Source organism: Augochlora pura, chromosome 6 (genome assembly GCF_028453695.1).
Source record: "Augochlora pura isolate Apur16 chromosome 6, APUR_v2.2.1, whole genome shotgun sequence".
In the NCBI taxonomy this organism is placed as follows: Eukaryota; Metazoa; Arthropoda; class Insecta; order Hymenoptera; family Halictidae; genus Augochlora; species Augochlora pura.
In genome coordinates, this window is record NC_135777.1 from 10,283,396 (window position 1) to 10,296,139 (window position 12,744).

The window sequence follows — 12,744 nt, forward strand, 5'->3', positions numbered from 1 at the left end:
TCTCGTGTTACCGATTGATACAATGCATGCGAGTCTATGTAATGCCCGTCATACGAGGTAGCGACGGCGATGGTCACTCCGACGACGAAAGCAAAGACGATGACGAGGACGATGGCGACGGAAAGGCGAAAGTGACGATAGAGAATAGAGGCAAAGACGAAAGCGAAGGCAGAGGCGAATGCAAAGACGAAAGTAAAGGCAAAGCCGGCAATGGGTTGTATCTTGGGCGCGTGCAACGCGAAATGGTGGGTGGCGTTCTATCGGCCGGTGTTCCAGCCACCGCGATACGAGTTATCTTGCGATACACCGGCGCTCGGCGAAGAAACTTTTAACTCCTTCCTACCAGCAGTCTTCCTCCGGTTTAGTATAGAGCGGAATTGTAGTTGGAAGCGTTTCGTGGTTCCCGAGGTTCCCGAGGTTTCGAGGCCCGGTGACCAGCATCGTGGCCATTGCTACCAACGTAATTGTTCTCATCGCGTACCTCGATTTGTTCGGTTTCCTTTGTAACGTCACAGGCATGTTCGTTGAATCTTTCGGTTTTCGCTGTTCGTCGGGAGCATTGCGCACGGCGTATCGTGAATCGAGAGTATCGTGGATCGCAAAACTTGAATCTCGACGGATTTCGAGAAGTGTTCCTTTTTTATCTTGGTTGGTATATATATATATATATATATGCGCGCCCGCCAGTATCGCCGCGAGACTTGTTTTCGTTGTTGTTTGTTACTTTCGTTCTTGGTCTCGATCTTGGAACGATTTCTACACATGTATAACGAAGTGAGGCTACGCGAGGACAGACGAAGCTACGCGAGGCCATGCAAGGATTACGCGAAGCGGCGCGACAAGTTGAACGATTTGCCGATCTAAAAAAAGATCACGGTGTGCTCGAGTTGGGAACCACTGTTAGTAGAACTGTGCAACTACTCTAGATAAGGTATCGGCTGACGGCCGGACCCGCGATAACGCTACGCAGCATGACCGAACGTAACGCATCGTTCCGCTTCGTTTCGCTCATTCTTCGGCTCTCCGAAAACTTTTCTAAAGCTCTCCCCTATTTCTCCCAAAGCTCTCCTAAACCACTCCCGAAGCTATACCGAAGCTCTCGCAAGGCTACCCGCGGCCCTCCCGGGCACTGCTCCCCGGCGCTCCTCGTCACTTCACCGTACTCTTTCGATTTGTTCGTTCACGGTAATCCGTCTATGACGTCGCCTGCCCTCCTCTACCTCGCGTAACAGTAATAACAACGTCAATAAAAATAGCAATAACAACAGTAACAGCTTGTTTCGTCCGATCGACCTCGCGAAAGGTGAAACGTGAAACGGCGTGAGCGAAACGGACACAAGTGGTTCTCGTCGATTCGATATTGAATTTTCAAAATTCGTACGGATCTACCATCCTCCTCGGGTTCCCGATTCGCTCAATAAGCCGATAAATCTCGTTACTATTCCATGCGATTCGTATGCCGGTCGAATAAATAAAGAAATGTTGTACTAGCATAAACGATGAAAGGAAACTCAACGGCACGCACTGTGAAGCTCGCGTCGAAGGAGTAGAGAGAGAGGGAAAGAAATGACCGAAAGAATACCGGGAGGAAACGCATGGGACAAATCTTCCAAGAAATACGGACCGACAGGGAACCGCGTCGGGAGCGATAGAAATGATGAGAACGATAGAAACGCCCACGTACTGGTATACTAAGGCGGCAGAGGCGTAACGTAACGTAACTCCTGTGATACGGTAATCTTTCGCGGACAGAGATTAGCCAAGGACGCACAGATAAACCATAACGATGTTAATACTCCTAGGTCTGCCGAGGCATCTCGCGCCACGGTAAGCTCGAATATCGAGATGGTGCCGCGGCCTGCGGCTCGTTGTTCCGGTGACCAAGTCGTTTGCCATTTTGTTGTTCGTTGTTCGCCGTTCGCAAATCGCAACGCGCGCGGCGTCGAACGGTTTCGTGTTTCGTGCACCGTGTCCTCGCGAAAATGAGAAAACGGGGGACTGGAACGAACGCGACGGGGGTTGAAACCCGGTCGGAGAGCGTGTAAAGTTTTCTTGTTCGATGATACGGTCCGGGATATGGGTCCGCGCCACCTGCGCCGCGTTTACGGAGGTGCTCGCAACGTGTCCTTTACAAACGTCGTTTTTTTCCGTCGCCTTGCCAAGGCAGCTGAACAATCTGCGCGTCCGCGAGTCCACGCGTCCTCGTGCAGCAATAAGCGGTCGCACGGAGCGGAGCGGTGACGGTGGTGAGCCGTGTGTAACAATGTTCGTAGTCGACACACGGAATTGTTGGAACCGGGGTCGGTGATAAGAAAAAAAAGCCGGTTATTTTCCCATGCGCGTTCGAAAACGGAAACTGAGTTGAGGCCAAAGTTGGTACGCGACAACGTCGGTGTCGTTTCAAACGGTCTGCGTGTACGTGCATACGTATGCGGGCGTTATCAGTCCGAGGAGACAGCTCCTTTCGTCGACGAGTCGAGCGACGATGCGAGCGGCGCGAGCGGTGCAAACCGCTCGAACCTCGTTCGAATCGTTTGCCGGCCGATGCCGCGTTTTCCCGAGGGAAGGTCCTACGTTGAGGAGAGTGTTGCGGTCGAACCGCGAGTCCCATAGGATCGAAAACCGCCCCTAAAACGCCCCCGACGAGCACGCGCGCACGCCAGTTCTTATCTGCACGGACCAGACGCGACTGGTTGGTTCCGCCGTTTGTTTCGGCCGCTTGACAAAACATCAAAATATCGAAATATCCTCTTAGCCGGACATCCTCTCGCGGCCGCATCCCTCCAACGAGTATTTCTTTTCAATTCCGTATGTATTACAATTCCGAGCTGCAATTAGCGCACACCGAATAGGATAGAAGATGTTCCCGTTTCCGCGTCTGTCCCGATTTCTATGCCCTCAGATTAAAACTGTATAGAAAAAGAACAATTCTATATGCAAAAATGATGACCTATATTTTTCTTTATTATGTTCACCTATCAACATGTAAGATTCAGGGACAGCTATCAATTTATATAGAAAACTTTTCTTTTTCTATACGTTTCTGATCCGTGGATATGAAAACTGGTCTTTAGTCAATCTACTAGTCGAAGATGGGAGGCTGGAAGTCGTAACTAAATCGTAATCAGCCCTACTTTGACGTCGCAAAAGTTCCGCGAGCTAATGCCATCTGTGACTCTTGATTCGAACGACTCGACGTAATTCATCGTAATTCATCGTAATTGCGACCGTAGATGCTAGCAATGAACGATTCTCATTGGAAGACCGACTTGCTTCGGATCTCTCGCGTATCTTGTCGCATGGTCCGTCGTCCATGTCGGTTTTCTCAGGTGTAAATTATTGTTGTCGATAAGGCGGTCGATCGGATCGAACTCGTTGCGTAATCTGGTTTGGTCGGATGCGTCGTTAGAAACGAATTCGCAGCGGCGCTCGTACCCGTGAGTAATTTTTTGTAGGTTTCGGGATAACTAGGCACACGGATCGTAAACGGTCGATGCAGGGCGAGCAAAGCATTCCCATAAACTAATAACGAGGCAAATATTTGTAGACGGCCTTTCCGTGGAGCCGTTGTTGGTAGGTCTTGTGTAGGTTTCTCTGAGTTGGTCGCGCGCGACACGCGTATTTCAAGTTTGTCTCTTGTTTGTTACACGGCTTTGCCGAGAGGAAGACCACGCGCAGGTCAAGCAATAGCGACAATTTCAAGTTCCATATACATACATACAAATACGTCGCATTGTGGACACGTTGGTACGGCCCTCGTGTCGGTCGAAAAACAAGGGGGTGCTTTTCGGTAGTCCGGTCAGAAGGTTAATCCCGATGGAAATCCCAGCGACCAGTTTTCGTTTTCGGTGGTTCTGCTTTGCTTTCGTGTTCCGCATTGCGTAGCCTCCTCGCATCGCTCCGCCCGTTTCATATTCGTACGACTCTCTGTTTCATTTTCCTTTTCTCTTGGAAAGAACGCTGTCTCATAACATAAGTAACATAACCTCGATCGTGAACCAGGAATCGTTCGATCGCCGGGAAATTTGAGCAGGGCAACTGCATCGGTTCTCTCCCTTTTGCGCGCGGTTTGTTTCTCCTCTCTTGACAAACGTAGATTTTGTTATCGCCACGGGACAGGAGTCCGGCAACCGGATGTCCGCCCGCGCAGGATGTGACGTCAGAACTGCTGTTCGCCGGCAGGCCAACGAGTACCGTAAACCTGCCCACCCGCTTGCTATTGCTTGCCATTGCTTGCTATTGCTTGCTATTGCTTGCTATTGCTTGCCTGCTTGCCTACCCGCTCGTCTCGGCCGTCCGTTTGCTTGCTTGCTTGCCTGCCTGCCTGCCTGCCTGCCTGCCTGCCTGCCTGCCTGCCTGCCTGTCTGCCTGCCTGCCTGCCTGCCCGCCCGCCTGCTTGCCTGCCGCCCGCTTGCCTGCACCGCAAACAATTTCCATTTTCTCTCTATTCTTTCTAATCTCACCCCTCCGCGCTTGTTCTTTCCTTCTTTCTCTCTTCCCTTCTCCACGCGTTGCTTCCGATTGCATGCAAGAGATCGTCGATTGTCGCATGCCGTAAACATTGTTATACTTTGCCGCTCGAATGCTTGTACGCATGACGCAGCGGTTTTACAACCGTACGTGTATTAAAATAGACTGAATTCGATTTCTCGCGTTTGTTTAATTTCGATTCTCGAACCGGATGGTACAGTTTCGAACGAGATCCATGTACGTGGAAGAAACGCGAGGGAATCCTCGCCCGTCACCGCATCGCACCATCCCCATTAATCTCTCGACCGTGTAGTAAACACAAAGTCTTGTTTGTAGAAAAACAAACGAGTGACCAACGACTGAGGAACGGATTCTCGAGGTCGCTCTTATTTCTTGGGTTTCCTCGATTCCCTCGATTTTCGGTTCGTCGTACAGTACCGACTCGCGTGAACGCCGCTTATTTGTTTGGTTTAGCCGGTACGTGTTGTTGAGGAGCTAGTTGTTGGACGATAGTCTTTGGTCGGCGATCGTCGGGCTCGCCCGTCCAGAGAAAATCGGCCGGAATAAGAACATTCTACTTGGTAAACACTGCCCGAAAACCCGATGTGTCCATTGAATTGCCGAAACGTCGACCGTATCAAACGTTTACCACAAGATATCATGCTCGAGACTCGATCTTCCCGATAATACGATTTCGCAACGTGGTTGATCGACCGACTGGCACGATGAACCAATCGATTTCTTTCGTCGCCGCGTGAAAAATACGGCGAGCCGCTGCTTGACGCGACATCACAAAATCACGGGTGGAAAGTATCGAAGAGGGAAGAGAAAGGATAGAAGAAGGGAAGAAAAACTAGTCTATCGGCCGAAACTAATAATCGATTCTCGTTCGCAGCTGCGACTCTGGGGACCAGAAAATTAACTCGAAAGTCTTCCAAGCTTAATACCCCATTACGCCCTCGATGTGAATATAGTGGGGCACCGCTGACGACCTCCGACCCCTTGACGACTGATTTATTGCCGTTCCCCTCTTTTCACTGCTTCGCGCCTTCTCTCTCTCTCTCTCTTCCCCTCTTTCGCTCTCTTCATCTCCCTTTCTGTCTCTCTTTTTCTCCCTCACTCACTGACACACACACGCACGAACACACACACACACGAATATATACACTCCCTGACTCACTCACTCACCCACTCACTCTGTCATTCTCCGTTAGCAAACCTTACACTCGAGCTCGTAGACGAACCGGGCAGCCAAGCTCTTGCCACGTTGCCCCAGACTATTAGTTTAGCTGATTCAACCCAGCGATCTTTATGGGACACGCAGATTTAAGGCTGCCGCAATACTCGAATATTCGTGCAACTCGAAATCTGCACTCGGTTTCCGAGCCGAGCCGAGCCGAATAACACGGTAAAATCGAGCGGCTCGAAAGAATCGTGTAACTCGAATTGTTTCGAGCGACCTGAACGATCCTAGCGCATCGTATATGTTCCTGACATTTTGTCGTATGGTTTTCTGGCAGGAAAGATATTACGCATACCAATGAGGGTTCGGAACTTTTATCATTTTTATTGAGAAAGTTATTTATTCGTTACATTAAGAATAAAAGAATTAAAATAAGGAAATCAGTGATGACAAGACAAAAAAAGAAAAAGATATGCCGAAGAGGATGATAAAATAAAGAGAAGTACGTGTTGTGTGTGCTGTTTATACACAGACGTACAAAAGGCACTATTGGTACTGCTGAAATATTCTTGAAGCTGTGTGAAAATATCCTGCACAGTAATTATAAATATTTAAAATAAAGCAGTAATATGTACAATATGTTTGTTCGACACGAAATACAGATTATTTGGACTACTCAGGACGCTCGATCATAACAAACCACTCAAACGTGTCTAAATGGGTCGCCTACTTTTAAGCCGTTCGATCCTTTTTTGACGGATATGATTTTTTTCGAGCCGCTTGATTCCTCGAGTTCTCGGCACAGATTAATTATTTGAGTCTAGCGGTACTCGACTTTTCTTTTTGGCGTACTCGACAGCACTGGGGTAGATATACCTGCTCACAGAAAGGCATCGTTGTCACTTCTCGCATTATTCGTGTACGATCATGTTGTCGCATAATTCATCGAATTGCGCTCGATGTCTAAAATTCTGTGATCTACATAAAATATTTGTACGAGCCTTTTCTCTTTTCCTTTGGGTTCAATGTCGCATCGACTACAACGTTATTAGCGACGGATCGTGTGTTTGCTTTTACTGTTAAATCGCGTTGCATAGTTAGATTTCTTTCATTTAACCTTTTGCACTCCGCGCCATCATGGGTGTTACCTACCAGCGCTTACAAATAATAATATTATTATATAGTATACGTTATATATGTATATATGTATATGTATACACATATAATATTATTATAATAATATTCGATTTGTATGAATTTGTAGACATCGAGAAATAGTTGCAAATCGCTAATAAACTTTAATGTTTAATCATATACTAGAATTACGATGTCCCCTGAGACGGGACAACGGAGTGCAAAGGGTTAACATGGTCTTCAAAGGACAGAAACTATATCGATCGGTGGCCGCGTTTTCGTCCACGTAGCTTAAATCTTTGGCATTCGTGGAGTAAATTCGATATTAGTTTGTTATAAACGTTGCGCATTGATGGTTCTGCTTATTTTAATAAATGTCTCGTACGAATCTGTTGTTCGCACGAGTAACGGTGAGAAAGTACCGCGGAGAGACTTCGACGCCGATCGAAGACGGTTGTTGTCTACGAGAATTGGAAGCAACCGAGCGAGGGAGATTTAGTTTTCCGTCGTTTCTCTGTTTCTTTTACGATTCTGAATCGTAACCCACCCGTACGCGATGATGTAGATCCACGGGCAACGGACTCTCGTAAAAACTAATGGTTTTGAATAGCGATTCCCGCCGACGACGTTCACGTCGGGGTGGCGCTTAACCGTATTTGGAATTTGAGATGAGAAGGTCCTCGGTCGGGGGAGGAGTGACGAGGGACAGGGGGAGAAGAGACGAGCGTGTGCTGTCCGAGGGCGAGAGGATAAACGAGGGACGAGCCGAACGAGAAACAGAGAAAAAACGTGTCACGTAGCACGATTAGTTCTCTTCTCGCGTTACGCCACGCAGTCTGCGTTTCGTTGTTTCGCAGCTCGTAATGCCAGACATTCTTCGCGGGGCTGCAGAAAACGAACCCTGCTTACTGTCGCACCACCGTACATTACGCTATACACGTAAACTCGATCAGCAGTCCTGAGCGAACAGTAACAAAAGGACAACGTTACCGAAATATTAAGTTGAGTCATACGTAACTTCCGATACAGCTAGGTACAATCTACTGTATATAGATAAGAGTTCAAAATAAATTAATTAAAAAGAAAAAGAATGCCAAAGAACTAAACAAAAATAACTTCTAAAAGATAAAAGTTATTTATGATGACTCAACCTAATATATTTGCATTGTGTAACATTTATTTTTACGAAGAAATCGTTTCACGTGAATACGGTTCTTTATCCTCGAAGCTATAGATGAAGGGTAACAAGTGACAGGTTGCGGGTAGTGGTTACGCGTCGACGTAGTTCGGCAAGGGGTCGCCTCGATAATTGACAGTGCCCGGAGATTCATGGGCCATTTTTCCTTTTTTTCGAGGCTCCGAGTTCCAGGCCGTTCAGGCAGTTAATGGGGCCAAACGAATACGGGGCCAGGGATGAACGATATTCGATCGCTGGAAAAAAAGAAGACGGAAACCCGATACGCATTCTCGTGGTTGCCAGAATAGAGGAATAAGATTTGACTCGTTCTCGTACTATTGCGTGACAAGCGGGACCGCATAGAGAAACACGCGCTTAATTCGAATCGGAGAAACTGCGGATACAGATTCGAGCAGTTCCCGTCGCGTTTTCATATCGTACAGATTCATTTCCGGCACGGTTTATGGCTCGCGGCGTACCTTTCTCCTATCCTGTTGGTCCGTAAACGAAACACCCATTCTCCACCCGTGCGTTTGCTACTCGAACGGTCGGCATTGTTTTCACCTCGGGCTTTGTCGCTAATGATCCAACCGCGGTCCGTGTTTTTTTTTTTCGTTCCCTCTCATCCTCTCCTTGTTCTCCACTTATCCCCTACCTCCCCCAAGTGCGAGCGGACCTTTTTAATATTTACCTTGCATCCTTCTTTTGTCGGAATTCGTCCTCGCACGGGTCGCATCGTCGCATATAACCGCAGCGAAATGCTCGAGGTGCAGTAAAGGTTCGCCCGAGCATTTTTTCGTAGCGGGGCTTTGCGACATCATTGCTCTCGCAATATTCGAAACAGTCACCGTGATTTCTTTAGGTTTTCTCGGTATTTAACCTTTTCGCAACGATAGATGCGCAATACATATACGTGTTCCAGCAGGATACTACTGTAATCTACATATACGTACTCTAGATTCTGGGTTGATCACATTTTAGCACAATTCTGTCGGAGCGAAAGGGTTAAGCGATCGCGCGACGGATACGGTGGATCACGAGGCATCTACGAATTTCACAGTTTTCAGATTCATTCGGAGCAACGTCCAAGATAATGGAGAAGAGAGTGGTAAAGAAAGAAAGAGAAAGAGAGAGAGAGAGAGAGAGAGAGAGAGAGAGAGAGAGAGAGAGAGTAGAGATAAATAGGGGTTACCGACCCCTTGCCTTCCAGCTCCCTCGATCGCTGCCGACCGCACAACGTACAACCTCACAGCTATTTACACAGTCACGCAACTAACCAACCACACAATCGCACAACCCTCGTTATCCTCGTTGCCCTAAAGCCTTGTCTACTCACTTACAACAGTTTTGCACGTCTCCTCCAAYATATTTTTTTTCGACTCCGACTTCGATGTCCCCATTCGCAGACCAATTTGTAATTCGTAATTCGTAATTCGTAATTCGTAATTCGTAATTCGTAATTCGTAATTCGTAATTCGTAATTCGTAATTCGTAATTCGTAATTCGTAATTCGTAATTCGTAATTCGTGATAGATGTTTTGTTTTATCAACGAGCGGAACAACCAGCGATGGTATCATATCGTTCGATCGACCACGGTCTATAAGACGAGTTAATCCTCGGGCTAGGCTAGGTCGGTCAAGCAACGAAGCGTTGCTATGCGCGACGGTTCGGAGCCAAGGAACCAAGCAACAGGAGACGAGCTCTTTTTACAAACCATTAATTTCAAGACGGAGAATGATTTAAGGGCTCGCGGCCCTCGATTTCGACCAGTATCTTGGATGCTGTGAAGAAACCGTGGCTCTATAAGTCTATACTTTATACTCCACGTCATTCGGCCGATCGTTTGGTACCGAAGCCAGCGCGTTTCCCAAGTATTTGGCAACCATGCTAGACGCTTAAAAATATAAAAGATCGGGAATTCAAGCGGTCGATAGGATTATCCACGACTTGCGAGCCGAGATTTGTCGGTGTTGTTGCTTTGCATCGGACAGCGGAACGTCACTGCGCGAGCACATAGACGAGCACACATCTAAGTAGAGTCACAAGGAAACAACGCGTGCAAGCGAGAGAAAAGGGCAATGCAATGTTACGCGAGGGCAAGGTGAAGTTGTTGAACGGACTGCAACTTTTCTAGAGCATAGGGCCCGGAGCCTCGAAGGACGAGGCACGGGGGAGATTGGACCCAGAGGGGGGAATCAAAGAGGTCGAGATAAAGAAGCTATTCAATCTCTGAAAATCTCGTCGTAAACCGCATCAATACTCGCCGTCTGGTCGCTCGCGTTGTGGATAACAGAGAGTGTTTTTATGGGACCAAGAAGATAAGAGAGCCACCTTTGGCCTCGATGTACTAAACGTCTTCCGCTCGACCAGCGAGTCGGAATCTGCCGCTACTGTTTCTATATAGTGTAAACCCTCTTTCATTCGGTAGACGATACGAATCGAATAGAAGGCAGGTTCTCCGCTCGTTCAATTTTCGTATCGCTGGACAGTCCGAGCAAACTTATTTCTTGGTTTGTTCGTCGATTCGTAGATGGGACGCACGGATAAAAATGTTGTCGAAATTTTGACGCCGTGTAGTCCAGTTTCGCAACACGAGAGAGTCGGAGATGGTCGGCTGTGCCTACGATCGAGTGTATTCTTGGTTCGAATGATTAATTGGGGTCGCGGCACCTCGGCTCTGCGTCTCCACGCTCGGCGCTCCGCGTCTCGTCACCGAAACGTTCGAACCGCGTACAACAATAGAGTTTTCTCTTTGGTATAAACTGACACGATCGATTCGAGTACATCGTTCTCCTCGATGCGTGTGTTTACGACGCACGCCTGCCAATTTCTATCACAATGCTCTAAATGCTGAACATCGTTGAACGATCTGTCGCTGGGCGTTCGAGGGCGGCTAGACTCTGTACTTGGGACTTTTTCCGACGAATCTCTTGTTTTTCTCATAGAATTCGCCCTGAAACGAGCCGTCAGATAATTCGGCGAGCCTGACCTCTCCAATTCGATTAGGCAATGTCAATAAGGTCGCGTGAATGTTAAACGATCGATACAATGCATAGTCTTTGGGGGAAGATATCGTTGATTTGCTCGAGAGTGTTACCGGTATAGTAAAATTAGAGACTTCGAGTCAGCTCGATTCATACATGTGTTATGCATGTCTGTACGTACATTGTATACTGTATATTGTATGTATCGTGTACTATGTATTTCAAAAACATTACTCCTGTCTGGCGAGATGACTTGGTACTATGCGAAATGGTAGCGGAAAGATCGGACAGTCACGATAGCTTGAATTACAGAACAGTTGACGAAAATGTTAGGAAAAAAATCAATCGAGGGGAATGGGCGTTATCGAAAGCCGCGTACTATGCAGGTTGAACCACGGCACGTGATCAACTTAGTGTATTCCGTGATTCGATTGGAAATCTTTTGAGCTAACAGAACACGATTTAAGGAGAGCTTTAATGATTGTGCCAAATTTTTGGTCAATCTTTTCTTTCCGAAGTTATCAAGATTTTTTATTGGTGAAAACAATTTTTTCTGTTTTATATTCGAAAGAAACTATACGTTACGATGCTTGCCGCATTTGTCTCAATATCCCCTAAATGATGGGTAAGAGAAAAATTGTATGTCGACCTATAAAAAGCCGAAGGTGACCTTGATAAATCCGGGGAAAACGGTTTGACTAAAAATTTCGCAGAATAATTTTGAAGCTCCCCTCGAACCATGTTATTTTAGCTAAAAAAATTCCACTCGAACCACCAGAAGCAGAATAAATTGAGCTGATCACGGTCCGCGGTTCACCCTGTATACCACGTAGGTTAGTCGAGTGACCTATGGTCGATGTTGCTGTCATCGGCTGACCCTTGACGATTAAAAATAATAATTTTTATCGTTCGACAGAAACATGTTTCGAGGAACGTTTTTTTCTTTCTCTTTGATCTCCGAAAATGTTGTTGGTCTCGTGGTTTTGCCATTCTCAACTTGACTCGTTCGGTCGAGCCGTGATCGAGGCTCCGGACTTCGAAGGCCCGGTGCGACGAAACGGGATGAAACATGAACGCGCGAATAAGCTGATCGCCGGTAGGCAAAATCCACGAACGCGAGCGACTGCCGGCGAGTAACAGATAACGGGGAGAAGTTATTTTTGTAACGTATTGGCTGGCAACAGAGTTTCTTCGCGTCGTTTACGGCTAGATGCTCGCAAAAATAATAAATGCTTGATGCATGTTACAATTGAAGCGAATAATGAACGTTTCCGCGACATCTCTGTTTGTTGCAGAAGTGTCGCCGCTACGATTAAAAGCGTCTGAAGCGTTTCGCTTGTTCGGTCCCGCGCGATCAGGCGCACGGGTTCGTTTCGAATACGCGCTGCGCCTTGTCGTCTGTACCGGACATTTCACAGTTTCATCGAGATATTTAAACAGTGCAACGGTATCGAGGATTACGGGGAACAGGGATACGATCGGTCCGACCGAAACGATCGCAAGGAACAAAGACGAAGCAGCGGACGAAGGATATCCGACATTATAGGCAGACGCGTCAGATTCCGAGATAATCGTTATTCGTCGAGAATCGTTGCTCGAACGGCTTCTTGAACAGCTGCTTGGACAGCTACTTGAACGGCTGCTCGAACAGCAACCACTGCAACAACTATCGTACGAAAAGTATGGAACCGAAGAAGGCGGGGACAATGTGGGCGTGCTGGAGGCGGGACAGCAGGATATTGAAAATGGCGCGATCGTAGTGCCGAGTGGCGCAGAAGCGGTAGCTATCGCCTCT